The 12,858-nt window shown below is 45.1% G+C and overlaps 1 protein-coding gene across 3 annotated transcripts in view; it reads right to left on the bottom strand.

The window, feature by feature from the left end:
* Positions 1–12,858, bottom strand: part of KIF1A (kinesin family member 1A) — a 627,076-nt gene that overhangs the window by 466,733 nt on the left and 147,485 nt on the right. The window lies entirely within an intron of this gene.

Below are 12,858 nucleotides of genomic sequence, written 5' to 3'. Positions count from 1 at the left end.
GACTGAGCACCCCTCTTGCTTCCAACTTTTTGATGCTGGGGGTGGGTGGGCTGTGCGGGAGGTGGGCGAGGGCCGTGCTAGGAGGGGGGCAAGGGTCATGCCGGTCGCGAGGAGGGAGGGTGAGGGAGAGATCAGAGCACAGTAGGTCAGACAGGAGAGATCATGGCCTGGGTGGGTGTTGGGCAGGGCCGGTGTGTCGGGCCGGTGGGTGGGGCTAGTGTAGGCTCTCCTGCCTGCCCTGCTATGCCCCGATCTCTTTTCCCTGCTCTCCAGACTCTCCTGCTCTCTACCGCCATTCCCCACAGTGCAGGCCCACTTTAAAACCATGGGCTTGCACTGCAGGGAACGGCGGCAGAGAGGAGGAGAGTCCGGGAGCAGGCAACAGAAATCTGGGCAGAGCAGGGCAGGCAGAAGAGATTGGGGCTGAGCCGTGACAGCAGTGACAGGAGGCTGTTTCTCCTATCACTACTGTCAGGGTGTACGCATGAGCGGGGATTGCTTTCTACTGATCCTGACCGTGGGTAGGGGGCGTGTTAATGATTGTCCCCATTTGCATGCAGGCCTTTACTGAATTCGTCGGCCGGCATGCAAACTGAAACGGATCGTGCACGGTTTGGAGGTTTAGTGAATTTGGGCCTATTTTTGCAGTAGCCAACCTTTTTGATAATGCCATTTGTTTCAATATACAGCTTCTTACCAATATTTTTGTTTATTCAATGCCTCATCTATCAGAATAAAATGCTTTACTGACACATTTTTTTGAGGTTTGACTTCTGATGCAGGCATTGTTTTTGCTGAAACATCGTTGTGTTGAGTCTCCATATTCGATCATTTTCATGAAGTGTGAATCTTCAAATCATTGCTTGGACATTTGGTTTGGTTCCTTCCTTACCTTACTCCTTGTGCTTTTTTTTTTTTTTTTACAATCTCCAATGCTTCAAATCCCAAAATTGCTACACCTGATTTTCTCATGAGTAGATGGTTAGATCTGATCCTACTTTTCCTCCACAGATGATGACTGAATGCCATCAAATTCATTCCTTCTGTACCTTTCAGACAGCAGATCTGGGCACAGGGATCAGAAGTTAGCAATTCTATTCTCATCCTTCCTCCTCAGAGTCACGTAGCATGGTTGAAAATGACTGAGGCTTAGATTCTCAAAAATAAAATCAGCATTTAACGTGGTCTTTAAACTGGTTTCCGACGGTTTAGCCTTCATGTATTTTAGCGGCGCATTATCAAAACGACTTATGGCGGTCTTTTGCAAGTTTTCTTGCAGTCTCGAACACTGCCATGTAAATGGGCTCTTTAGCATTCAAACGAGCATCTCCGGTGGATTCTTAAACATAGCCGAGCCATTATCGAAGAGTGGCATCAGCTTTTGGTGATCTGTGAAAAACACATTTCTGGCATGTGTTTTGAAAAAAAAAAAATCCCAAACTGAAGTTCGGCAGGAGAGATGCCCTCTCTCCTGCTGCGTCACCACCAACCAACACCCCCAAACTCCCCTCAGCAACGGGAGAGTTGACCACGCTCTCCTGCCCAACCAACACCCTCACAGTGGGAAAGATGCCCAATCTCTCCCTCCGCCAACCAACACCTCCCAACTCCCCTCGGCAGTGGGAGAGTTACCCACGCTCTCCCATTGCCATGCAACCCCTCCCCTTGCCTCTGATGACCCTTTTTCCTCCTGATCTGATTCTCTCCCTTACTTTAGAGAGTGGAATAGCAGTCTGGTTAGTTCCAGCAGCCTGAAAACCTGGGGAACTGGGTTTGATTCCCACTGTAGCTCCTTGTGACTTTGCCCAATGCCGCTAGAGCAGGAAAGATCAGCCCTGCTTCAGCTCACTTTCTGAGCACCCTCTTCTCTCCAGCCCTTTCGAGGGCCGCCGAAAGCCTCCCCGACTGCAAGATCGATCGGGCTAGAGCAGGAAAGATCAGCCCTGCTTCAGCTCACTTTCTGAACACCCTCTTCTCTCCAGCCCTTTCGAGGGCCGCTGAAAGCCTCCCCGACTGCAAGATTGATCGGGCTAGAGCAGGAAAGATCAGCCCTGCTTCAGCTCACTTTCTGAACACCCTCTTCTCTCCAGCCCTTTCGAGGGCTGCTGAAAGCCTCCCCGACTGCAAGATTGATCGGGCTAGAGCAAGAAAGATCAGCCCTGTTTCAGCTCACTTTCTGAGCACCCTCTTCTCTCCAGCCCTTTCGAGGGCTGCCGAAAGCCTCCCTGACTGCAAGATCGATCGGGCTAGAGGTGGAAAGATCAGCCCTGCTTCAGCTCACTTTCTGAGCACCCTCTTCTCTCCAGCCCTTTCGAGGGCCGCTGAAAGCCTCCCCGACTGCAAGATTGATCGGGCTAGAGCAGGAAAGATCAGCCCTGCTTCAGCTCACTTTCTGAGCACCCTCTTCTCTCCAGCCCTTTCGAGGGCCACCGAAAGCCTTCCCAACTGCAGGATCGATCGGGCTTGACTTTGCCCACTTCAGCATCCTGCTCCTCTTCAGCCCATTTGAGGGCCGTCGAAAGTCTTCTCTCCCCTACGACTCTACAAGGCAGAGGAAGTAGGAAGCTTCCCTCCATCTTGGTGCCTCCTTCCTCCGCCTGACATCACTTATGCATGAAGGATTGGCCTTGTCTTACCACGATTAGACTTAATACTAAGCTTTACCATGTTCAACTTCTAATATGAATCTTTCTACATGTTAACTTATGCTCATTGCTTAGGATTAGGCTCAGTGCCAAGTGTTTTCTTACCTAGAAGCTAAGTTCCACCTCTGATCTCACTTTCTCACGAAACTATCAGATATTAGCAGGGCATAGCACTAGTTCTATCCTGATCAGTTGCCCAGTTCAAGCTCTCATGTGAAACTATTTTGATGTTAAGTTGTGCTCAATGCTAAGGCTGGGCTCAGTGCTAAGGTTGGGTTTTTTTTCCTTGTTTAGATGCTAAGTTCCACCACTGATTTTGCTCTTTCACGAATCTAATAGATGCCAGTTGGTCATAATGCTAAGTTTTATCCTGATTAGATACCCTGTTCAAGTTCTTACATGAATCTATTTAAATGTCAAGTTCTGCCCAATTGCTAAGGATCGGGCTCATTGCCAAATCTTTCCTTGTTTTAGATGCTAAGTTCCACCTCTGACTTTGCTCTCCCACGAAACCAAGGATCAGGCTCATTGCCAAGTCTTTCCTTGTCTTAGATGCTAAGCCCCACCTCTGATTTTGCCCTCCCACAAAACTAATAGATATTAATTAGACATATTGCAAAGTTTTACCCTGATTAGAGGCCCAGTTCTACCTCCGATCTAGCTCCCACTCAATAGACGCTTAATTTTTCACCTCTGTTCTCGTCTTATCATCAGCAATTAATTTAGGTGCCAAGCTGTCCTCCTGATTTCAACCACTGCTCAGAGATTAAATAAATCCCAAGCTCTCTCCCTGAGTTGACACTAAGCCTTTCCCCTGTTCATGCCTCCCAGCCCTCCCAAAGACTTCCCCCAACCCCCACCATAAAGCCACACCCGTGGATTTTTCTTCTCCTACTCTGCTCATCCTTCAATATCACCCTCTGCCTGAAACCTCCCTCTCCCAACTTACTCGACCCCATAAATGTCAGTAATATTTGCCCTGGCCTCAGTATCCCCACGCTATTGCGCACCAGAAGTCATCCCTTCAAAAAACACCCTTGAAGAATCAGTCATGCCTCTTTAAAGCCCATTCCCGCAGCCAACCTTCCCAACCATGCCTCTGACTCTTTCACCCCAGTCCCACTTTACTGCAGCGCCAGATCTGCAGCAACAAAACCCAAATTTTGAAGGACCTACTTGAGGATCTTGACCCCGGATTCTTATTCATACAGAATCATGGATTGCAAAAGACGACGTATTTACACAAAACAAACTCAGTTCTCACGGTTACCAAGGCCTCTTCTCCCCCAGAATTAACTGAAAAGGAGGTGGCTTGGCACTCCTCCACAAATCATTCTTCGATGTCCAGCTCCTCGAAAAGAGTAGCCATACCTCTCTAGAATATATGCTAGTCTCAGTCAATGACGAACTCCACCCTCACTCACTGGGTATCCTGCTATTATATCGTCCACCATCCCCCTGGAACAAATCCTCCGAACCTGTCCTCAAGACCATAACAAACGCCTTCCTTAAATTTCAAAGATTATTGATCATTGGGGATATTAATCTCCACCTAGACAATACCACCAGCAAGGATGCAACTGAATTCAATAACTTCCTCACTTCTCTAGGTCCCCCCTCACCCGCATACTCTCCAACCCATGAAAAGGAGCACACGCTAGACATCATCAGCTTCCTCGATCTCACCGATTACAAAACTTCAGTCGATGACACTCGCTGGGAACACGTCCCTTGGTCCGACCACTTCTTAGGGGCTTTTTGCCTCCCCATTTTCATGTCGCATCTCAGGACCCCACCCCGTACCTCAAACTTCATTACCTTCCGAAAAAAAATTGCTAGTGAATTGTTCTGGACCAAATTCCTCAACCAAATCTCTACCATTCCTAACCCTCTAAATCCTGAAACCAACTGGTACAACTGGATCACCCTCTCTGAGACCAACTACCACTCCCTCGCCCCACTATCCACTAAAACTGTCTCCTACTTCCATAAGGCCCCTTGGTACCTTCCAAATCATAGAGAACTGAAGCAGAAATGTCGAATACTGGAGCGCAAATGGAAAAAATCTAAATCCCCCACAGATCGACAGTCCTGGAGGGTCAATATTAAGTTCTACAATACTGCACTAAAAAAAGCAAGGAAAAACTACTACGGTGACAAAATTTCCAACAATCAAAGTAGTACATTGTTTAACATCTGACGCTCCATATCCTCTAAAAATGATTCCACCATACTCCCCTCCTCTCCATCTGCCGACGATCTAGCAAAATTCTTCAACGAGAAAGTCACTACCTTAAGATGCTCATTCTCACCAGCAGTCTCTTACAACTCTCTGGTGCCCACTGACTCCAACCCTACTCTAACCGTCTCCAACCATATCCCAGTTGACAGATCCTGGACTGCCTTCAAGCACGTATCTGATTCCCAGGTCTCTAAACTCTGCCTCAAACTGAAATCCTGCAACTGTACCTTGGACCCTTTCCCCTCCTACCTATACAAGAAAATTCCCGCATAGGTCATATCATCTCTCACCAAACTTATAAACTCTGCCCTACTACAAAGCCTACTAGGCTTTGTCCCCACTACTGAAAAAAGCTGATCTAGACCCCTCCATACCATCCAGCTATCGCCCAATAGCAAATATTCCTCTCCTGACCAAGATGCTAGAGTCCATCATATCTACCCAACTCTCATCCTATCTTGAGAGATTTTCCATTCTCCTACCTTACCAATATGGCTTTAGACCCAACTTCAGCACCGAATCCCTATTGGCCTCATTAATCTCAAAGGTCCAACAACTTCACTCTTGCAATAAGTTCGCTGTTCTTCTTCAATTCGACCTTTCTGCAGCTTTTGACATAATCCATCATGATATACTAATTTTCCAACTTTCTGAAATTGACATAAATTCGACAGTCTTAGACTGGTTCTCAAAATTCTTATGTTCCCGCTCTTACACCGTTAACATGAATGGCACCTCATCCTCCCCTTGGAAACCGATTTGTGGAGTTCCTAGGGTTCACCTCTATCCCCTATTCTTTTCAACATCTATATGTCCTTCCTGAAACTCCTCCAACTATTCCCTATGGAAACACTTTAAACTTACACTGACAACATCCTTGTCCTCCTCGAGACCAACTCGAACCTCACTAACCTCTCTGAGAACATTTCTTCATGTATAACGAACCTCAAATCCTGGGCTCTTACCGTACAAATGAAACTAAACGAGACCAAAACAAAACTACTTTGGCTCAGCCCAAAATTAGATCAGCTACCCACCCTCATCCCACTGTCCTCTGGAAGCACACTGCAGCTTGAGCTCTCAAGCAAAGTTCTGGGCATCATCATTGACTCTACACTGTCCTTCAATGACCACCTCAACTCCTTGGTAAAAAAATGCTTTTTTAATCTTCACATGCTAAGGAAAGTGAGATCCTGCTTCCATCAACAACACTTTGCTGTTCTCGTACAATCCATCATTCTTTCCAGACTGGATTACTGTAACTCCATCTACTTAAGCAGCGGATTCAGAATACCGCGGCTAAACTAATCTTCGCAAAAAGTAAATTTGACCATGTCTCCCCGCTTCTGTCTAAGCTTCACTGGCTTCCAGTAATCTCTAGGATTCACTACAAATGCACCTGCCTAACCTTCAAGATCCTACATGGCATCCTTCCTCCCCTTTTTCCACTATCTTGGAATTCCTCGAATCCCAATACCACCAGATCCACTCAAAAATTCAAACTATTCTTACCCTTATTAAAAGTCATATCCCATGCAGGAAAACTAGGGACATCCCTTTCCTTCAGGATCACTGAGCTGTGGAATAGCCTTGCTGCCCTGCTTCGGAGTCTGAGCTCCCTCCAACTCTTCCGAAAACATCTGAAAATTTGGCTATTCTCTAAAATGTAATACCTCCTCCCTCTTCGATATACTAAGTCCCTCTAAACTTTCTCTATACTAAGTCCTTCAACTCTTCACTGGAGTTCCTTTCTATATCAATTCCTGTAAGCCGTGCCGAGCTCTACATTTATGGAGAGGATGCGGTATACAATCTTAAGGTTTAGTTTAGTTTGATCACACTCTCCTGCACAACCGACACTCCCACAGTGGGAAAGATGCCCAATCTCTCCCTCCGCCAACCAACACCTCCCAACTCCCCTCGACAGTGGGAGAGTTACCCACACTCTCCCATTGCCACTCAACCCCTCCCCTTGCCTCTGATGACCCTAGCCCTCTCCCCCTTACCTTATTTTCAAATGGTTGGCTGGAGGGATGCCTATTCCCTCCAGCCAGCAGACCCACCTCTTCAAAATGGCAGACCTTCCTCTCCCCAGTACATTGGTCCAGGTTGTTTAAGGCCCCTCCTTTGGGTGGGGCCTTATGTGTCTCGGCCAATCAAAGCCCCGATTGCATCCAGGGAGGGGCCTAAAGCTCTGATTGGCTCATACTCATAAGGCCTCAAACATAGGAGGGGAAGGTCTGCCATTTGAAGAGGTGGGCCTGCTGGCCGGAAGGAATAGGCATCCCTCTGGCCTGCCATCTGAAAATAAGGTAAGGGGTAGAGGGCAGGGGTTGTTGGAGACATGGGGAGGGGTTGCGTGGAGGCGGGAAAGCATGGGCAACTCTCCCACAGCTGAGGAGAGTTAGGGGGGGTGTTGGTTGGTGAAGGGAAAGATTGGGCATTTCTTCTGCTGGGGGTGGGGGTGGCAGTTGGATGGGAGTTGGGGGAGTTTGGTTGGCGGCAGGAGATATTGGGCATCTCTCCCGCTGCAAGTGGTGTGTACCGGTTAGGGGTGGGAGAGCGTGGGCAACTCTCCTGCTGCCAATGGGGGGGTTGGGTATTGGTTGGTGGCGGGAGACATTGGGCATCTTTCCCGCTATTGTTGTGGTGGGGTTTTATTGTTTATTCTGCGCATGTGCCCATCGCTATAACTAGCGATGGACACATGCTAATTTAGCGAGTCTCTCTGCCAACCTCTTTTGAATGAACTTTTTTGGAGAATGACTCACTTTTTTAAAATTGCTACTATAATGGCTGCTGCCAATGGGGGGGTTGGGTATTGGTTGGTGACGGGAGACATTGGGCATCTTTCCCGCTATTGTTGTGGTGGGGTTTTATTGTTTATTCTGTGCATGTGCCCATCGCTATAACTAGCGATGGGCACATGCTAATTTAGCGAGTCTCTCTGCAAACCTCTTTTGAATGAACTTTTTTGGAGAATGACTCACTTTTTTAAAATTGCTACTATAATGGCTGCAATAGCAGCCTCTTATTTTTTAATGTGTTTTTTTTGAAAATCTAGGCCTGAGTGCTGACTTGTAAGGGGAGACATTGGATAAAATGATGCCCTAGCCATCAGTTGCTTTCAGTGCCACTTTTCCCTTTCAAGCTTGCAAGCTTACAGTTTGACAAACTGATTCAAAATATAGTCACCTCTCTTGCCTATATTTTGTGCAATGGCCCTACAGGCATGCAGAGGCTCTCTATTCCTTCCTTAGGGAAGAAAAGAACCAACAGATCCACTAAATCCTTGAACACATTGTTGTAGGAAGTTTTGCCCCCCACATTTCGCCCCCAGGCACATTTTGTCCCCAGAATTTTCACCCCACACACATTATGCTCCCGGGATCTTTGCACCTACACATTTTTCTCCTGGGATCTTTCGCCCCCAACATTCACTGCAGTACGAAATTGCAATATCATTATCATTAAGCATTATCATCATTACAATTTCTGTTGGCTTTGCTCATTTGAATATGCCTTTGAATATGCCACTTGAGTAAATTTTTGTGGCTACACAGTTTTTTTCATTGTGCACATTTCAAATCTTTTACAGTATTTTTTGACCCACAATGAAATTTTATTTTATTTTTCATCAAAAAGTCTAAAATCAAGTAACAAAATCGTAAAAGTAAAAAATACATAGTAGACATTAGGACAGTTTCATCACGGCTGTTTCAGCATGATGAACTGTCCATGATTAATCTGATTCTCCTCTCTGCCCTCAATATTGCAGCATTACCAGTGCACCCCTCCCGGTCATGTGTGTGTGTGTGGGGGGGGGGGGCAATGCCCCTACTCCCCTCAAGATATGAAAAAATTTCATTGTTATCTTATGAATGGATCAAAAATTCTGGGTCAAGTAAACAAAGATTACAATAGTATGTTCAGATGAACAAACATTTGCAAAATTAGAGGTCAATGCTGGGTCAATAATGATTACGATATTGCAATTTAGTGCAATAGTAAATGTTGGAGGCAAAATGTACCTGGGGGTTAAATGTGGGGGGTGAAACTTCTGAATGCCGAACAAATAGTAGTACAGTACTAAGTATTTCAGAGTTTCCCTCAGAAAGTGGTACAACTATGGCTCTATCATTTCAAATTAGTATCATGTGTAGTCAGCAGCATTGAATAAAAAACTAGAAGAGTCCTAATGTGTAGAGGGTAATTAGTTGTGAGACTAATGAAGTTTCTGGTAACAGACTTACAAATCTAATCACTGTTTTAACTAGATCAGTATACCTTAAGCCAGTGGTCTCAAACTCGCGGCCCAGGGGCCACAAGCGGCCCGCCAGGTACTATTTTTAGGCCCTTGTATGTTTATCACAATCACAAAAGTAAAATAAACAGTTTCTTGATCATATGTCTCTTTTGCTATAAATTACAATATTATTAAGACATAGAAACATAGAGTATGACGGCAGAAAAGGGTCGTCGGCTCAACAAGTCTGCCCACTCGAATAACCTACCCCCCCTAAGCACTTCCTCGAAGTAAACCCACATGTTTATCCCATTTATTCTTAAAATCGAGCACGTTGTTGGTCTCTACTACCTGAAGTGGAAGATCATTCCATTGATCAACCAGCCTTTCGGTGAAGAAATACTTCCTAGTGTCACCATGAAATCTCCCACCCCTGATTTTTAGCTGATGCCCTCTTGTCGTCGTAGGTCCTGTGAGGAAAAAGATGTCTTCTTCCACCTCAATACGGCCAGTAACATATTTGAACATCTCTATCATGTCTCCCCTCTCTCTGTGTTCCTTGCGAGTGTATAGCTGCAACTTACCTAGGCGTTCTTCATATGGGAGATCCTTGAGTCCTGAGATCATCCTAGTGGCCATTCGCTGAACTGATTCCATTCTCAGCACATCCTTTTGATAGTGTAGCCTCTAAAATGCTGTACAACAGCATTACCACTTCGAGCTTTCGGCTGACAAAACTTCTCCGGATGCAACCCAGCATTTGTCTAGCCTTGGATGAAGCTTTCTCCACTTGATTGGCCGTCTTCATATCTTCACTAATGATTACTCCCAGGTCCCATTCTGTAACAGTTCTAGTTAAGGTCTCACCATTCAGAGTGTAAATTCTGCATGGGTTTCTGCTACCAAGGTGCATAACTTTACACTTCTTGGCATTAAAACTCAGTTGCCAAATAGTAGACCATTGCTCCAGTAAAAGTAGGTCCTGTATCATAGTGTCGGGCACGGTACCTCCGCCCACTACATTGCATAATTTAGCATCATCGGCAAATAATGCAATTTTACCCTGAAGTCCCTGAGGCAGATCCCGTACGAAAATATTAAATAGGATTGAACCCAGGACCAATCCCTGCAGTACTCCACTAAACACCTCCGACGTTTCGGAGGGAGTATCGTTTACCACTACCCTTTGAAGTCTGCCACTGAGCCAGTCTTTAACCCATGCAGTTAATGTTTCTCGTAGTCCCAGCAAGCTCATCTTGTTCAATAATCTACGGTGTGGGACACTATCAAAGCCTTACTGAAGTCCAGATACACTACATCCAGGGACTCTCCCTTATCTAGTTTTTTTGTTACCCAGTCAAAGAAGCTGATTAGATTGGATTGGCAGGACCTTCCCTTTGTAAATCCATGCTGATGGGGGTCCCTCAGCCTCTCGTCGTCCAATGACGTTAGCTGTTTTCCAGTCTAATGGGACTTTTCCCGTGCTCAGGGAAAGATTGAAGAGCTTGGCTAACGGTTCTGCTAGGACATCTCTCAATTCCCTAAGCACTCTGGGGTGCAACTTATCTGGTCCCATGGCTTTATTCACTTTGAGCCTTGACAATTCTTGGTAGATGCTGCTGGTGGAAAATTCAAAATTCCTGAACGGGTCTTCTGAGCTCTCACTTGTTTGCAGCTGTGGACCAGATCCCGGCATCTCACAGGTAAATACTGAGCAGAAGTATTTGTATAGTAGTTCGGCTTTATCGGAGTCCGATTCTGCAAAGTTGCCATCGGGTTTCCTCAGGCGCACTATCCCATCAGTATTCCTCTTTCTATCACTACCATACCTGAAAAATGATTTATCCCCTTTTTTAATATTCCTAGCTAAATTTTCTTCCATCCGGAATTTGGCGTTTCAGACCTCTGTTTTAACAGTTCTAGATTTCTCTAGATAAACTTCTTTGGCTTTTGGTCATTGTGATTGTTTGTAGGATACAAATGCTCTTTTCTTCTGTTTTACGAGTTCCGAGATCTCCGCAGAGAACCATTGGGATTTGTTATTTCTCCGCCGTTTACTCACGGTTTTTATAAAGAGGTTGGTTGCTTCCTGTAGAGTAGATTTCAGAGCTGACCACATTAGCTCCACATTATTTGTTGTGTCTTGGTTTTGCAGCGCCTCATAGACAAAATCTCCCATACTCTCGAAGTTAGTGCCCTTAATGTTAAGGACCTTCGTTGACGTGGTCGACCTCGTGGATCCCTTCCTGAGGTAAAACCACACCATGTTGTGGTCGCTGGAGGCCAACGCCTCACCTACCGAAACCTCTGTGACGCTATCTCCATTGGTAAGTATCAGGTCCAGAATTGCCTGATCCCTGGTGGGCTCCATTACCATTTGTTTGAGTCGTGCTCCTCGTAAAGAGGTTAGTAGCCTTCTGCTGCTGCTGGTCATAGCTGAAAGTTTATTCCAGTTTACATCTGGCATGTTGAAGTCCCCCAACAGTACAGTGTCTCCACGCAGAGTGATGGTCTTGATGTCTTCGATTCTTTGTCTATGTCGTCCTGTTGTTTAGGAGGTCTGTATACAATGCCCAGATACAGGCATTTGCCATTTCCCCTGGCAAGGTACACCCAGAGGAACTCCCCTGTATACTTGATCCCTGTGATTATGGTAATTTTGATTTCCTCCTTGATATATAGCGCTACCCCTCCTCCGTTTTTGCCTACCCTATCTTGGCGGAGTAAATTATATCCTGGTATAGCCATATCCCATCCGTGGGAATCCGAGAACCAGGTTTCAGATATTGCCTAATACACCCAAAAAATTCTGTGACACACACAAGACTTACTTGAACTTATGGCTAAAGTACAAGTTCATATATCCAAAGAGAACTACAACTGATCTCAAGTGCTCACAGGCTAAAAGTCCGATGTATATTTCGGACTAATAACCCAATCGTGAGCTATCATTGATCTTATTTGTTCTCTTTTTCTGAGTTCTTTTCTCAAGTTTTTTTATGTTTAGATTTTTAAATATATTAAATTCTTATCAGTCAGTTTAACTTTTTATTTCTTATTTCTTATAAACCAGTTTCAAGCGCTGGTCTTCGGTCTTCCTTTAAGTAATAACCAATGTATCCCTTTCAAGACTAAACTTTATAAAGAACATTAACTTCATGAAAATAGGGTACTTAGCTTCATAGCATAGCTTCACAAACTACGACGGAAGATCTCCGTTTCGCTCTTATATAGTTCTCTAAGAGCTTCGTCAGGAAACCACCAGCATTCATACTAAAAGAAGACAAAAAATACTATTTAAAACCTAAAAAATTTTTCTTTTAGCTTGCACTCATATACGAACGCACTATGGTGAAGCTACGGGCCCTAAAATTTAAGACCAGAAATTTATTAGGAAACAATTCACATTAGACCTACCATATCTTAGCACAAGAATTAGTACAAGACAAAGGCTGCTCTTTAAATCCTATATTGCAGCACACCGCAAGAAACACAGTATCTTAGATCTAAAACCATTAATAAGGCATAGAAGCACTTAGTAAATTACCTCTAGGTGCTGATGGAATCATGAGGACACACACACCAGGAATAACCTGGACCTCTGAATGCGAAATGCAAAAAGACCTCTAGGGATATTGCCTCTCGATTTTATCGCCGGCTTAAATGTCCGCCCAAGCTCAAAGAAAAAGAAAGGATATCACTCGAGTTGCGGTAAATGTCAAATC

Source organism: Geotrypetes seraphini, chromosome 9, assembly GCF_902459505.1.
Source record: "Geotrypetes seraphini chromosome 9, aGeoSer1.1, whole genome shotgun sequence".
Lineage (NCBI taxonomy): Eukaryota > Metazoa > Chordata > Amphibia > Gymnophiona > Dermophiidae > Geotrypetes > Geotrypetes seraphini.
Note: the sequence above shows the minus strand (reverse complement) of the source record. Positions and strands in the feature narration are given on the sequence as shown.